This window comes from Adiantum capillus-veneris, chromosome 4 (genome assembly GCF_014529385.1).
Source record: "Adiantum capillus-veneris isolate H3 chromosome 4, ASM1452938v2, whole genome shotgun sequence".
Taxonomy (NCBI): domain Eukaryota; kingdom Viridiplantae; phylum Streptophyta; class Polypodiopsida; order Polypodiales; family Pteridaceae; genus Adiantum; species Adiantum capillus-veneris.
This window is the reverse complement of record NC_140934.1, coordinates 105,812,855-105,829,026: the sequence shown is the minus strand read 5'-3', so window position 1 is coordinate 105,829,026 and position 16,172 is coordinate 105,812,855.

Below are 16,172 nucleotides of genomic sequence, written 5' to 3'. Positions count from 1 at the left end.
TTTTACTATATTTTTGTCCAGTATTTATTTTGAAAAAATCACGGTCATTACGAAAGCTAATTTTGAGCAATAATTGGTTGTAAACAGTTAAGGAATTATAAAATCCATAAACTTATTACAAAAAGTAAGGTGAACAAACCTACCATGGTTTTTTTTTTGTGTTTCGATGATGTATATACCATTCGATTGCAAAGTTAGGGTACGAACCTGATTTTCCATGTTGTATTCCAGCATTTTGGGTGTATCTTCAAAATCATCTGAACCACAAATTGACGAGGTTTTTCGATGAAGAAGCCATGTTTCTTGGTGTATTAATGATCTTCCGCAAACTCTCCCTGGATTTTGAAGGCTTCAGAATATTTTTTATCGTAGAACCAAGTTGTGTGTGTTGGATTTTGGGAATGAGATGAGTGTTAGGTGAGTATAGCACCAAACCTTTACCAGTTTCTATAAGGTGTTCATGAATGAAGAAAAACTCAATGACAACATGTCAAACTTCAGTTGGAAAGGTAGCTACCCATGCTATATAAGCATATAATTGGGTTGGACCAGAAGAATATGGAAAAAACCGGGAGAGGTTCTAAAAGAAAAACCAAAGTAGGTCATCAAACCAAATATAGGTTGATCCACAAGAAGATTGCAAATTGTCTTTTCTGCAAGTGAACTTGATGAATGGTCAATACACTCCAACAATATTTCAAAAACTTTTTGATATCATTCTCCTTCTCATAGATAAACCTTTTGTTCTAGCCATCACAAACACATTGAAGCACCTTTTTTATTCTATGTCGATCGGCTTAGCTTGCTTAAGTATGAAGGGTAGATCATGTGGTAGTAGATGTTTAGCTTGCAAAGCTGCTATTTTGCACTATTCAACTGCTTTTGGGGTAAGGCTACATAGCAAAGCCAGTGATTCTATGTTGAAAGGTGCACATTGATTGAAGACCTCATAATCCCATAGTCTATTTTCTAGATGGATAGCACAATTCAACTTATCTTGGTGGAAGAAGCGGAATGACCTCGATGAATTTTTTTGGTACTTATTTCTCAACTTTTGAAGCCTAGGGTCATTGAGAAAACCAAGAGCTTCTTTCTCCTTAGTTTCTAGGAGCTTGAGAAGGAGGGGATTCACAACAGATTTGGATTGCCTTATTTCAAGAGGAAGGGTGGGGATATTATTGATAAAATATAGTTTATTGATGATAATGGAGAGAGAGCTAAAATAAAAGTCAAGATCAGCTGAATCTTGACTATCGATAAAGATAAGAGAAGTAAATAACTTATTATGGGTTAAGATGACATTTGCATTATCATTTCTAGCAAAAGCTAGCAGGCTAAGCCAGTCATTGACTGAGGCAACATTAAGGGCAAAGAAGGTGTGGTTTTTGACCGCTTTCCTTTCATATCTAGCAATCTTTTGTGGAAGTCAATGCCTTTAAAAAGAGAGAGAATACATTGAGTTCCTAGAGGGGGAATTGGGATGCCACTGTCAGTTCCATATCCCAGACGTATGAGTGATGCAATCCAAGAACCCTATTAAGTGTACAATTAGTGTATATGATGTTAAAAGATGCAAGATCAAAGATAAAACCCAAAATATGTTGGTTACCCGACCAAAGGTAACCAGAGAAATAGAGAGAGTATGTAATGTAAAAATCCACTCAATTATGAACCATATTTTGGGTTTTTGAATTTCAAAATTACAAGTACAATTGTCAAATATAATCATTTTATTCATCCATTTGAAATTACAAACCACCGGGGGATAAACTGCATGAGACACTCCTAGCTTTATGAAGGGAAACGAACCTATGCCAGTCAACCAACCATTATCGATTGCTAGTAAGAACTGACCCTCAGTGAATGGTTGGCAAACATCCAAGCGGCTTTTCCCGCTTGTTATCACTGTCACACATCATTAGAACTCTCTCATAATCTCCCTCATTTGACATAAGGGCTTTTGGTAATTTTTTTGGCTTTCCTAGACAGAGACTTTCAGGTATTATGTTCGTGCATAATGGTGGGTAGAGGGTGCACATTCTCTACATATGATAATTGGTTAGTATAATTGGCATGATTCGGTCCATAATCTTCCAGGAAATCTCTTATTGCACTAGGCCTAGGTTGCCCATTGGGTCGAATCATATGTTTTCGCATTGTTGGATCAGTGATATCTTTAGGGGACCTACTGACAGAGGGTAGGGCTAGGGTCTTGTTGTTCACTTGCTTATCAACTCCCTGCCAAAACATGGTAATCAACATCAGTGGTAATTATAGGGGTTACATGGGCTAGACAAGGATTTTTGCTCAGGTAGGATCCGTAACACTGGACTATATCTAGATACAGAGAATAGAAGAGAGAGAGAGAGAGAGAGAGAGAGAGAGAGAGAGAGAGAGAGAGAGAGAGAGAGAGAGAGAGAGAGAGAGAGAGAGAGAGAGAGAGAGAGAGAGAGAGGGAGAGATAGACAGAGATCTAGAGAGAAAGAGATAGAGAAAAAGCAAGAAGGAGAGAAAAATCTAGAAAAAAATAGAGAAGGAGGGAGGGGGAGGGGAGAGAGAGAGAGAGAGGGACATACCATTATGTACATAAAGAGAGACATAGAAGAGAGTATAGAAAGAGAGAGAAATAGATAGAAAGAGAGAGAGAGAGAGAGAGAGAGAGAGAGAGAGAGAGAGAGAGAGAGAGAGAGAGTTATAAAACATCATGTGTGAAAAAAACCATGGAGACCTTGCACTATGGATTTGTTGGTCAAAAGCAGGATGATCATGCTCCAAATCTAGAATTTTCCATCATAACAGTGCATTTCAAGTTTGTGACTATTATAAAGTTGATTATCATATTTTTAAAAAAATTGGGCAGCATTCCTTTGTTTAGTGGATGTTTTTTCAAAAAAAAACTCTACACCGAATTAAACATGGCAACCTCACATTGAGGATTTGATGATCTAGATATCCCAAATATACATGATGGAAGTATTTAACAATGTATACACCCATTTCACAATTCCCAACAATTCCAAAATTAATCAACTAAAGAGAGAGACCATGCCAAGCTGCAAGCTTATGCTACCCAAATAAGTTTATACATTTCAATAAAACTTTGCCATTTCTAACAATAATATACCAGGTGATCACTACCATTTTCAACCATAATAACTACAAAAGTAATTTATCATTTTCAGTCATGTATTTACTATTTTAATTGTTTTGTGCATTGTGAAGAATCTATATAGACATCTAAGTAAATTCTGTGAATTTACCTAGCTGTTGAATGAGGTTTCCATGTGTGTTGATGCTTCTAGAGTTTGCGATGTGTACTGCGTACTTCGATAGCTATTCGACAGATGTACCTATTGTATACAATCATTCCTTAGAGGTGTCCATGTTGTGGTGTGTTTAATGGTTCACTATTTACATACAAAAGTGTGAGTTAATTATCTCTGACGTTGTTCAAAACCAATCTTATGTGATGGCTTAAGATAGTCCGGTAGCGGTCATATACACAAATAAACTAACAGGGAGAGGGATATCAACTAGATGTTTAATCACCTAAGCACGATCAAGCATGCATACAAAACCAATAGGAAAAGGCCCAAAAAACTATGCATCAAATGAAACCAGGTATGATCAAGAATCCATATCCAAAATTGTTGTTGGGAATACGTTAGCTGGGAAGGCGTTAAGCAGCTCCTCAGAGATATAGTGGAGTACATCAGCGAAGGTCGTCTACAGTGTAACAACAATCAAATTTGTGGGGTGTATGTCGCTAGCTTTGTGATTTTTGTGTGTGTGTGTGAAATTTGTGGAGTGTATGAAGCTCCTCGGAGATATAGTGGAGTACATCACGAAAGGTCATCTACATTGTAACAACAATCAAATTTGTGGAGTGTATGTGGCTAGCTTTGTGTTTTGTGTGTGTGTGTGTGTGTGTGTGTGTGTGTGAGAGAGAGAGAGAGAGAGAGAGAGAGAGAGAGAGAGAGAGAGAGAGAGAGAGAGAGAGAGAGAGAGAGAGAGAGAGAGAGAGAGAGAGAGAGAGAGAGAGTGAGACTAAAAAGGTGTGTGTGTGTGTATGAAACAAGGTAGCAAAGTCAGGTGCGCACGAAAAACCTTTGTAGAGAGCTCTCGGGTTTTTGCGCAGGAGAAGAGACAAAAAATGTGATCCTTTTATACACTCTGTATCACATATGCATCTATTTTGTGCTTTGATTTTCGTTTGCCAAAGTCCATATATTGCCAAAGTGATACTTAACTGTGTACAAGTCATTTGGTGCAGTTATCTTTTGTTTGCTTAAAAACCATATGTTGCCAAATTCATATGGGACCATAGACGATGCATTTATTTATGTATTATGTGGCATTGTTATTCAAGTCCACAACTAAGTTTACATTTAATTTTCTTCATACCTTTGATGGGGTAGAGAGAGAGAGAGAGAGAGAGAGAGAGAGACCTACTTTGTATGAGTTTTAAACACGCTGCGTATATGGATATTATGGGCTTGTCACCTGAACACATACTCGCATAATACATGAAAATTTTACGGTGTTACCAAGATCATTATATCCAGGTATGTGAAGAAAGAGAGAGATAGAAATAAAGATAGAGCATGATAGAGAGAGAGAGAGAGAGAGAGAGAGAGAGAGAGAGAGAGAGAGAGAGAGAGAGAGAGAGAGAGAGAGAGAGAGAGAGAGAGAGAGAGAGAGAGAGAGAGAGAGAGAGAGAGAGAGAGAGAGAGAGAGAGAGAGAGAGAGAGAGAGAGAGAGAGATGTTGGAATTAGGGTTGCAGAGAAACGCACACAGCTTGGAGAAGACGAAGGAAGCTCAAGGCACACAATAGAAAGTGTATTACTTGGTGTGCAATGGAAAGATGGGTAGCCCTAGAGTGATGGGCGTATATACAATGCACAGGGGAAAAAACCTCCTAGAGAGGGAAAAAATGCCCCAGCGGTCCTAGTGTGTTCACACACATCACTACCACATGTATATGGTAACAAATCCCCCCTGGAGTGATGCGGTGAACGAGAGCTGGCACATGAGTAAAGGGAGGTGCTATGCCCTGAGGACAGGATCAGTCCACAAAGGGGAGTAAGCCCAAAGCTTTGCGGAAAGCTTCAAGCTTCTCACGAGACGATGCCTTTGTGAAAAGATCTGCAAGGTTGTCCTGTGTTGGCACATAAGCCAAGCTGATCTCTCCTGCTGAGAGCCTCTCCCTGACATAGTGGTAATGCACCTCAATGTTCTTTGTGCGAGCATGAAAAATTGGGTTCCTCGCAACTGCCAATGCGCTCTGACTGTCAGTGTAGATAGTGTTGGTAGTGTCCTGTCCAAAACCCAAATCAGCCATAAGGCGTCTAAGCCATACACACTCAACTGTAGCTGTGAAGACTGCCCTGTACTCAGCCTCACAACTTGAAGTGGCCCCAGTAGGTTGCTTCTTGCTCAACCATGATATACATGAACTGCCAAGCATGAAACAAAAACCACTTGTGGACACTCGCGTGTCAAAACAACCAGCCCAATCTGAGTCCGAAAAAGCATGTAAGTCTGGCGGCAATGATCCCCCCTTGGGATAAAACAAGCCAAGATGCAAAGTGCCACTAAGGTAGCGGAAAATCCTCTTGACAGCCTGCCAATGCTTATACCCTGGGCTATGCATAAATCTGCTGACCTGTGAGACTGCAAACTGAATATCCGGCCTCATGTTGCATACATAAATGAGGCAACCAACAACAGTTTGGTAAAGAGTGACATCAGCAGGATCGCCAGCATCATGTAGACTCAGCTTCAAACCTGTTTCCTTGGGAGTGGCAATAGGTTTGCAATCCTCAAGTCCAATTTTACATAGCAATGTCTCTATGTAACTTTTTTGACACAAGGCAATACCACCATCACACTACTTAAACTGTATACCCAAGTAATGATGCAACAACCCCAAATCTTTCATCTTGAAAGTAGCATTCAAATCAGCCTTAAATTCAGCAATATGTCTCTCATTTGGTCCAGTGATCAACAAATCATCAACATAAAGAACCACAATGAGAAGTACATCACCCTCACGCTTTACATACAATGTGCTTTTTGTTGGACTGTTACAAAACCCTTGTTTGACCAAATGAGTGTCAGCTTTCTCATACCAAGCACGAGGAGATTGCTTCAACCCATACAAAGCCTTCCTACATCTGCACACTTTGTCCTCTTGTCCTTTTATGAAAAAACTGCGAGGCTGCGTTACATAAACTTCCTCAAATATGTTGACGAAGAAAATTTGGAATGGCGGCCTCTACACCGAAACAAACTCCATTGCGCCACAAGGGAAATGAGATAAGGGCACCACCTAGTCTTGGAAGCGTGGGCTAGGACCGCTACACAAAGAGAGAGAGAGAGAGAGAGAGAGAGAGAGAGAGAGAGAGAGAGAGAGAGAGAGAGAGAGAGAGAGATCACTATGAATGAAGCATTAACCTTAGTGTGTGTACAAGGAATGGATGACTTCAAACACTCCCAATACAAATAGCATGTAGATTACCAAACAACCACTCAAGGATTAGCCAAGATCACATCAAGCACTCTCACACATATATAGAAGATTTCTCTTAATTAACATAAGTAAGAGAAGGAGAGGTTACTAGCATGAAACAATTTGCACTCTAGAATGTGCAAGAATAGAGTGAATGAATGAGCTTATGGGCTCATGGTGAGTGATACAAAGACTCAATGGGGCTGAGGGAGGCTTAAAATTACAAAGGGGAAGGCCTCTTTATATAGGAAAGAGAGTGATTAGGAATGAGGTTAAGATCCAAGTGTAATTTGTACAAATGAAGCTTGATTAGGGACATTCAACCAATGAAGAAGCTCCTTCCAAGTGATTTGTTGACCAATTAGCTCCATCATCACTTGTGTTGTCTTCACTCCTTCCTCCATACCTTGATTCCAAGAGCTTCCTTATTTTAAAATGTAAAGAATCTACATAAAATCAATACATATCTAGTAATAATAGAAAGGGGTTGAATGAGAACTTATGAATTACAACAAGATTAAGCATGACTTGAGAGGTGATTAGAAGAGGAATTTTGATGGGTTTTTGAAATTGAGAGAGAGGAGGAAGGAGAGGAGGGTGAGAAGACTAATGGCTGATTTTAAGAGAAGGTCTCAATGTGGAAAAGGAAGGGTGTGTGTGTGTAAAGGTAGAGGGGGTGGTCTCCACCACAGTTGAAAAAAATTGGCGTCTACCATTTTGGCCATATCTCCTAGACCGTAGATGCAAAAATTTTAAAAAAATATGGCCAGAATTTCCAGCTCATCAGCTACAACTTTGATGAAGACAACTTTTCTTGGATCGGAGTGGAAGTATTTTTTAAAAATTCAGCAAAATCATGTGTCTGGTTCCTTTCTTTACCAAGTCTTCCACTTGGGTCCCATTTGTTTGAATCATCATATGGCTCCAAAGCCATGATGATATGAGCCACTCATGACCCTTGAATCATTGGTGCATGGCTCCACAACCACATCATATCTTTTCTTTTCACATTTACATATTTTCCCTTCCCTTTACCACTAGGTTCTCCCTCTACCTTTCACCTCCGGTGAACTAGTCAAGAAAAAATTCCTATCAAATCAAATTTTTTTAATTTTTCCGAGAGGTTGTTGTCACTCTTTATTTTATTGCAAACCTCTAGAAGCAAGGAAAACCAAAAAAATATAATAAACAAAAATTTGTGATAGGCTCGGATCATACCCCCCCCAAACTTGGCTAGGGGTATTTATGCCTCTAGCCTACTTTCTTTGATCTTGAGCTGACCTTATCCTGATGTGATAAGGCTTTAGACGCCATCCATTTGTCCTGGTCTTGTGCACTTTACCATCAATGTCTTGAAGTCTGTAAGAGCCATTTTTGAACTTTTTGGTGACCAAGAACGGGCCTTCCCATCGGAAAAGAAACTTTCCATCCTTACGAGTGTCGAAGCGATTGTCATATCGAAGCACCAGAGATCCCTTTTTGATGTCTTTGGATGCTAGCTTTTTGTTGAACTTTTCTCTGCGCTTCTCTGCTTCTTGAGAATAGTGGTTGATGGCTCTTGATCCAATTGCAGTCTCTCTAGATCCATGATCCTTTGATGTACTTTCTCCTTTTGAGAGCCTACCTGGCTACCCAATATTCGAAGACTTGTTAACTTCACTTCAATGGGCAAAAGCGCCTCCTTTCCATAAACCAAATGAAAGGGTGTGTACCCTAATGTGGTTTTGAAGGAGGTTCTATAGGCCCATAGAGCTCCATTCAGGTGTTTGTCCCAATCTTGGCGCTTGGCATGTACCTGTTTGGTGAGAATTTTGCAAATGATTCCATTTACCTTTTCCACCAAACCATTGCACTGAGGGTAGTAAGGGGTAGAGTGTTGATGCTGAATATTTAGCTTCTTCATGAGTTCTCCTACCAAGTCTGCTCTAAACCCTGGTCCTCTATCAGATAGTATTTCAAGAGGGGTGCCAAACCGGCAACAGATGTGGTCAAAGATGAACTGACTCACATCCTTAGCAGTAATTCTATTGGTCGGCATAGCCTCAGCCCATCTAGTCATGTAGTCTACTCCCATGATGATGTACTCTTTACCTGACTGAGTGCGTGGTAGAGGCCCTATGGCATCAATTCCCCACTTCTCAAAGGGCCCATATACCTTTCTTGGGTTCTGAGGTTTAGCTATGAGCTGTCGTGGTCCTGCTTTTTGACATTCATCACATTTTTGACACCAGTATTTGACATCACGATGAAGACTTGGCCAAGTAAACCCAGCTTGTAGAACCTTTCTACTAGTGACGTCGTGTGCAAAGTGTCCTCCGCACATATCATCGTGAGAAGCTTTTAAAATCTCTTCAATTTCACTCTTCAAAGGCACTCTCCTAAGCACACCATCCTTACCAAGACAATACAAGTCATCATTTACTATACGATACCTGGTAGCCTTCCTAGCTAACCATCGCCTTTCCCCTGCATTCAAGTGTTTAGGAGCCTCTCCTTGCTCTAGAATGTGCATAATATCTTCCAAGTCCTCCTTGCCTTGCTGAAGTGGAAGTTTGATGGCCACTGCTCCCACTATTGACTCATTTAACTTTGATGATGCTAGGTGGTCTGCATCCTTGTTCTGGTCTCTTGGCACATGATGTACTTGTGCCTCCCTAAATCTCCTCATAAGAGCTTTGGCTTCTCTCATTTTAGTAGAGAGACGGGCATTTTTGCAAGCCCATGTACCTTGCATTTGCCTTACCAAAAGCATGGAGTCATCAAAAGCGTTTAATCTCTTAATTGAATTATCGAGGCACCAACAAAGGCCATGAATTAGAGCATGATATTCTGCTTCATTGTTGGAGTGGACATCTTCTAGAGTGATCCCTTCACCATGGATCCTCTCTCCCAATGGAGATAGGACCACGATGCCTGCAGCTGCCTTATCCTTGGTTCTCTTGTATGCTCCATCAAAGTAGAGGCTATAAGCATTGACCAAAACCTCTGGAGCTGGAGGTGGTGGAAGTTCCTTTCTCTTCAAACGGAAAACTTTTTCATAGCACTTGTTTGTTAAAATGTCGGCTAAGCATGCTCGAGTTGTTCTTTCAACCTGTATTGTATAATCAAACTCTTGAAGTCGCACCACCCACTTTGCTATTTTGTCAGAGATTTCCATATGTTGTAGTGCATAGGGAAACATATCCTCCACAGTGATAATTACAAACCTCTTTGGCAGCAAGTATGGCCGAAATTTGGTTACCGCAAACATGAGAGCTAACACTAGCTGTTCCATCAAGGTGTAGGCCTTCTCTGTGTTTTCCATGAGGCGGCTAGCAAAATACACAGGCCTCATAAAGGATGTTTTTGGATCTTTTTGTAGGAGGGCAGCACCAATGGCCTCTTCTCCCACACTAGGGTTTACAAAGAATGTTTCTTCCCAACAAGGTTGGAGGATTACAGGGAGTGACCCTAACATTTTTTTAATCTCTCTAAAATGCCCATCACTTTCTTCACTCCAAACAAGCGTCTCTTGACGAGTCAGTTGTTGTAGAGGAAATATCACTTGGGAGAGTAAGTGTATGAATCTACTCAAATATCTTAGCTTTTGCAAGAAAGAGATTAATTGTTTGATGGAAGTTGGGGAAGGTAGATTTAGCAATGTTTCTATCTTTTCAGGATTTACCTCGATTCCATCAATGGACACTACATGCCTTAATAGTGTAACCTTGCTTTCCCCAATGTGACATTTATCCTTGTTTAGTTGTCCACCCAGCTTAGCTAAACGAGTAAATCCTTCATCAATCTTGCCGAGATGCATACTTTTGGAGCTGTAAATACAAAAGTCATCTATGAAAACCCTTATGGACTTACCAAAGTAAGGTTGGAAGACCATGTTCATGAATAGTTGAAAGGTGGCTGGAGCGTTGGTGAGACCAAAAGGCATGACTCGAAATGCAAAACATCCCCATGGTGTGATGAAAGTAGTCTTTTTTTGGTCCTCCTCTGCAATGCGTATTTGAAAGTAGCCAAAGTAGCCATCACACACTGTGTATCTCTCATGGCCTGCTACTTCATTTAGAATCTCATCTTGAAATGGGAGAGGGAAGTGGTCCCTCTTTGTTGCAGCATTTAGTGGCTTGTAATCCACGCACACTCGCCATTTACCATTCTTCTTTGGCCTCACCACTACTGGGGAGACCCATTCTGAATCTTCTATTGAGTATATGAATCCTGCTTCTAAGAGTCTCTTCACCTCAGACAACAGTGCATTTTGTTGCACAACTCCTAATCTTCTTAGTTTTTGTACTACTGGCTTGCTCCCTTCTTTTAGATGAATATGATGCTTCACTGCAGTGACACATGTAATGTGAGTGTAATCAGAAATAAACAATGATGCATGCTTCTTGAGAACATTTACATAACCCTCCTTTTCTTCTTCCTTTATATCCTTGGATAACATCTCCTCTAGGCTGGCATCCCACACATTCTCCATTTGGATCCTTGGGTTGTCTTCTCATGAGGTAGTTTCCTTTATGGTGACGCCCATGACTTCGAGAGTGCTATCACTCTCTTCACTTGAACTCTCTTCCTCGTCCATAGATGAGGAGCATCCACTTGAGCTCCACTCATCAGCTGACGTCTCTAGTTCAAGGTTCTCTTGTCGCCCATTCTTTAGGTTATAAACCACCTTCCGACTATGGCCACCCATGCGAGGCCTCAACTCCAAGTCTCCTGTTGCCCAATCTTGCCTAGCTCCTATACCCATGAGCCAAGGTCGTCCTAAAATAAGGGGGTATCCTTCTCCCTTTACTGGCATCACATAAGCATCAACCTCTGTAGTGATTCCAAAAACAGAAACTCTCAAAGCTTTCACTACACCCACACAAGTGACAGAGACATTATTGGCCATTTTTTCCCTAAAGTTTGATGATTCCATTACCTCTAAACCCAATTGATGCATTAGCTTTTCTGTCATGACACAATGTAAGTTTTTGGAATCCGTTGTCCCTTGATTTGAGCCTCCACCAAAGGCACTATATCCTTGAGACCATATGCTTTGATTACACTTACTAGCTTACTTCGCTTTGCCCTTGTGCTCACCATTTTTGACCATTGTTGTCGAAGCTTTGGGGAGATATGAAGTAGTTGTGGCCAAGTAATCTTTGGTCCTTGAGAACTCACATCAGCTGTCAAGTCATAAGGTTGTGTCTGAGATTCCATAGGGAAATCAGAGATGTCAATTTGAGACCTAGTACGGGTCTTTCTCTTCTTGGCTTCATCTTTAGTTGCCCGAGATGTACTTGCTTCATTGCTTGCATCCTTGCTTGTTTCTTTACCTACTTCATCTTGAACACGCACACGTTTGATAGGCATTGTAGCCACTTCATCTATCTTCATCTTCCCTTTAGCTATTTCTTCATGGTTGCTTCTGCCCTTGAGGACCTCCTCCATCCTTATGATGCTCACATTTGGTTGAGTAGCAGGGGCTTGAGCTTGAGCACGAGGTGGCTGCAAAATTTGAGGTTGCGGTTGCTCTTGTGCTTGAGCTCTAGCACGGGGAGGACTTACTTGTTGTCGAGGACCTCTGACAGGGTAGTCATATCTTCTGGGATGAGGGCAATTATACATGCCCGTGGCCATTTTCCCCACAATTGTAACACAACATTTCCCTTGCTTGACGTCGCATTGGTGGCCGATTCCCACCATTTCCCTCAATAGGCCTTCTTGCACCCTGCACAAGATTTACTCTCAACCCCTCTAGCTGGTTTGTGAGATTGTTTATTTGTTGGAGCATATCTTCTTGTTGACCTCTATTGAGGTCTGGTGCATTAGGCACATTTGGAGGTATGTGAGAAGCTTCCATAGTTGTGATATTGCCTCCCAAAGCTAGCTAGCCAGCTTGGGCTTGATAGAGAATCTTTCTATTCTTTTCCCTAGCAATTCTTAAGGCATCTTCAAAAGCGTTTGGAAATTTTCTCTTTACTTTCTCCCTTAGCAAGGGGTACAAACCTCAGCTAAATCTATCCTTTTGGAGGCAATTGGGAGCTCGCTCACTAGGGTTTAGTGAGTCTGACCATTGCCCCCAAAGTTTCAGAAAACCTTCCTCATAGGTTGCATAACCATGAGGGTCAACTTGATGAAGCGCCAGAAGCCGTTGCCATAATTCTTCTGCCGAATTGGCTCATTGAAATCTTCGTAGGAAAGCCGCCTTCAATCCCTCCCAATCAATTCTTTGGGTTGGATCTAGAGCCTGGAACCATACCCTAGCTTCTTCTTTGAGCACCAAAGGAAAAGCTCTCAATTTCAATGCTTCGTCATCCCTCCCAGAGACAAGGAAAGCCATCTCCAAGTTATCCAAAAAATCCCCAGCATTTTCCCCACTACGCCCAAAAAAATTTGGGAAAGCCATCATAAAAATGGGTTGCCTTCCTCTCAATACAGCACAAAGATGAAAACGTCTAGGCCCAAATCATATCTTATTAAGGGTAGAATAAATGGATTGATAGATGCATTAATCTCAGCTAGACGACAAGGGCCTAGTAAGTTCCTTATGATGTTTTGGAACCTAAGCTTTGTGCTGGCTATTATATGCACAGTTTGTCTAGCAAGAGGTTGGAAAGGTCCATATAAATCCCTATGATTCATGGAGTATGCTTAAAGCAAGATGAAGATGTGAACATCAAAAGATACATTATACTCCAAAATAGGAAATATTACAGGGTCAGGGGACAACAATATCTCTCTCAACCTCTCAGCTCCAAAATAGAAGACCAATCTTTGTTGGAAAAAAATATTTCTATCAATGCGCACATTCACCCTAACATTCTGAACTGATTGAAAGTTATAGAAAATGGGATTATTCATTGGTGCATTAAATACAAACTTCCATGAAGCACTTCATTGAAGTTGAGCTCTCTTGGATCCCACCATTTGAGAGATGCGAAGAATTTGCTCACCAGTGATTAGCCTAGCTTTGGTGTGACCATCTTCAGCTTTGTAGAGTTCATAGGGTTCGATGGCTACCCTCTCAACCACCTTGAGCCTTCTTGCTAGTAGTAGTTGGAGTGCATCACCATATGTAGCCTCTTGCCAATACCGCACCCCATTGATGTGTAGCTCCCCCTCCAAAAACTTGTTAATACACGAGTTTGAGAGTGCTTCCACCACCTGAAGTCGAGGCTTCAAAGGAAGTGTCTTCACACTAGCCACAAAGCACTCAACACAATTTTTTGACCTAGGGACTTGATGACTACAAGATTTTCCTTGAAGCAAAGAAGGGTGTGTGTAGTTAACTCTCTTTACCCGCATACGTGCCGTTTGTCGATAAAGACGCTTCTTTTCTCGAGCTTCTTGGGGAGACCATAGTGGAAGTCTCGGAGAATTTGATGGATCTTCCTTCATAGGATTGACAGAGCGCTGCTTGAGAACTCCTCAGTGGGGGCACCAATTTATGACGAAGGAAATTTGGAATACGAATGAAATTTGGAATGGCGGCCTCTACACCAAAACAAACTCCATTGCGCCACAAGGGAAATGAGATAAGGGCACCACCTAGTCTTGGAAGCGTGGGCTAGGACCGCTACACAAAGAGAGAGAGAGAGAGAGAGAGAGAGAGAGAGAGAGAGAGAGAGAGAGAGAGATCACTATGAATGAAGCATTAACCTTAGTGTGTGCACAAGGAATGGATGACTTCAAACACTCCCAATACAAATAGCATGTAGATTACCAAACAACCACTCAAGGATTAGCCAAGATCACATCAAGCACTCTCACACATATATAGAAGATTTCTCTTAATTAACATAAGTAAGAGAAGGAGAGGTTACTAGCATGAAACAATTTGCACTCTAGAATGTGCAAGAATAGAGTGAATGAATGAGCTTATGGGCTCATGGTGAGTGATACAAAGACTCAATGGGGCTGAGGGAGGCTTAAAATTACAAAGGGGAAGGCCTCTTTATATAGGAAAGAGAGTGATTAGGAGTGAGGTTAAGATCCAAGTGTAATTTGTACAAATGAAGCTTGATTAGGGACATTCAACCAATGAAGAAGCTCCTTCCAAGTGATTTGTTGACCAATTAGCTCCATCATCACTTGTGTTGTCTTCACTCCTTCCTCCATATCTTGAGTCCAAGAGCTTCCTTATTTTAAAATGTAAAGAATCTACATAAAATCAATACATATCTAGTAATAATAGAAAGGGGTTGAATGAGAACTTATGAATTACAACAAAATTAAGCATGACTTGAGAGGTGATTAGAAGAGGAATTTTGATGGGTTTTTGAGCTTGAGAGAGAGGAGGAAGGAGAGGAGGGTGAGAAGACTAATGGCTGATTTTAAGAGAAGGTCTCAATGTGGAAAAGGAAGGGTGTGTGTGTGTAAAGGTAGAGGGGGTGGTCTCCACCACAGTTGAAAAAAATTGGCGTCTGCCATTTTGGCCATATCTCCTAGACCGTAGATGCAAAATTATAAAAAAATATGGCCAGAATCTCCAGCTCATCAGCTACAACTTTAATGAAAACAACTTTTCTTGGATCGGAGTGGAAGTATTTTTTAAAAATTCAGCAAAATCATGTGTCTGGTTCCTTTCTTTACCAAGTCTTCCACTTGGGTCCCATTTGTTTGAATCATCATATGGCTCCAAAGCCATGATGATATGAGCCACTCATGACCCTTGAATCATGGGTGCATGGCTCCACAACCACATCATATCTTTTCTTTTCACATTTACATATTTTCCCTTCCATTTACCACTAGGTTCTCCCTCTACCTTTTACCTCTGGTGAACTAGTCAAGAAAAAATTCCTATCAAATCATTTTTTTTTAATTTTTCCAAGAGGTTGTTCTCACTCTTTCTTTTATTGCAAACCTCTAGAAGTAAGGAAAACTAACAAAATATAATAAATTTTTTTTGTGATAGGCTTGGATCAATGTCACCATTCAAGAAAGCAGTAACAATGTCTGATTGATGTACATCCCAACCAAAATGAGCTGCCAATGCACATAGAAAACGCACAATAGTCATACGACAAGTGGGAGCAAAAGTCTCTTCATAATCTATGCCTTTTTGGTGTGCATAACCCTTTGCAACAAGTCGAGGCTTATGGCGATCGATCTCACCATTCGGCTTGCGTTTCAACTTGTAAACCCACTTCGTACCAATGGCCTTTTTGCCAGGAGGAAAATCACATAAAGTCCATGTGTCATTTTCTATAAGTGCATCATATTCTGATTGCATGGCAGCCATCCAATTTTCTGAATTTTGTGCTTCATCAAAAGTCAGAGGCTCCTCAACATCATGTAAGCTAGACACAGCCAAAGCATAACAATCTGATGCATAAGATGCATGGCGAGAGCCTGAACGAATACGACTAGACGAAGGTGCGTCCAATTTACTGTCACGCAAAGTGTGCACCAGCCATTTTGGCATACCTCTAGCGTGCTCATTTTCAGCCCTTTCCTCATCAAGTACATCTACATCAGTAATAGGCTGATCTAAAACATTTTCAGAAACCCCCATAGGCTGTACATTTCCCTCATTGGAACTTACATTCGTATTTCCACCACTGAAAAGAGGCAACAAAGTGTCATAAATGTCCTGTGAGCTTATATTACTGTCTCTAGTACAAGGGCTGAACAGAATCTTCCACAAACACTCATCCCGTGAAACCAGAATAC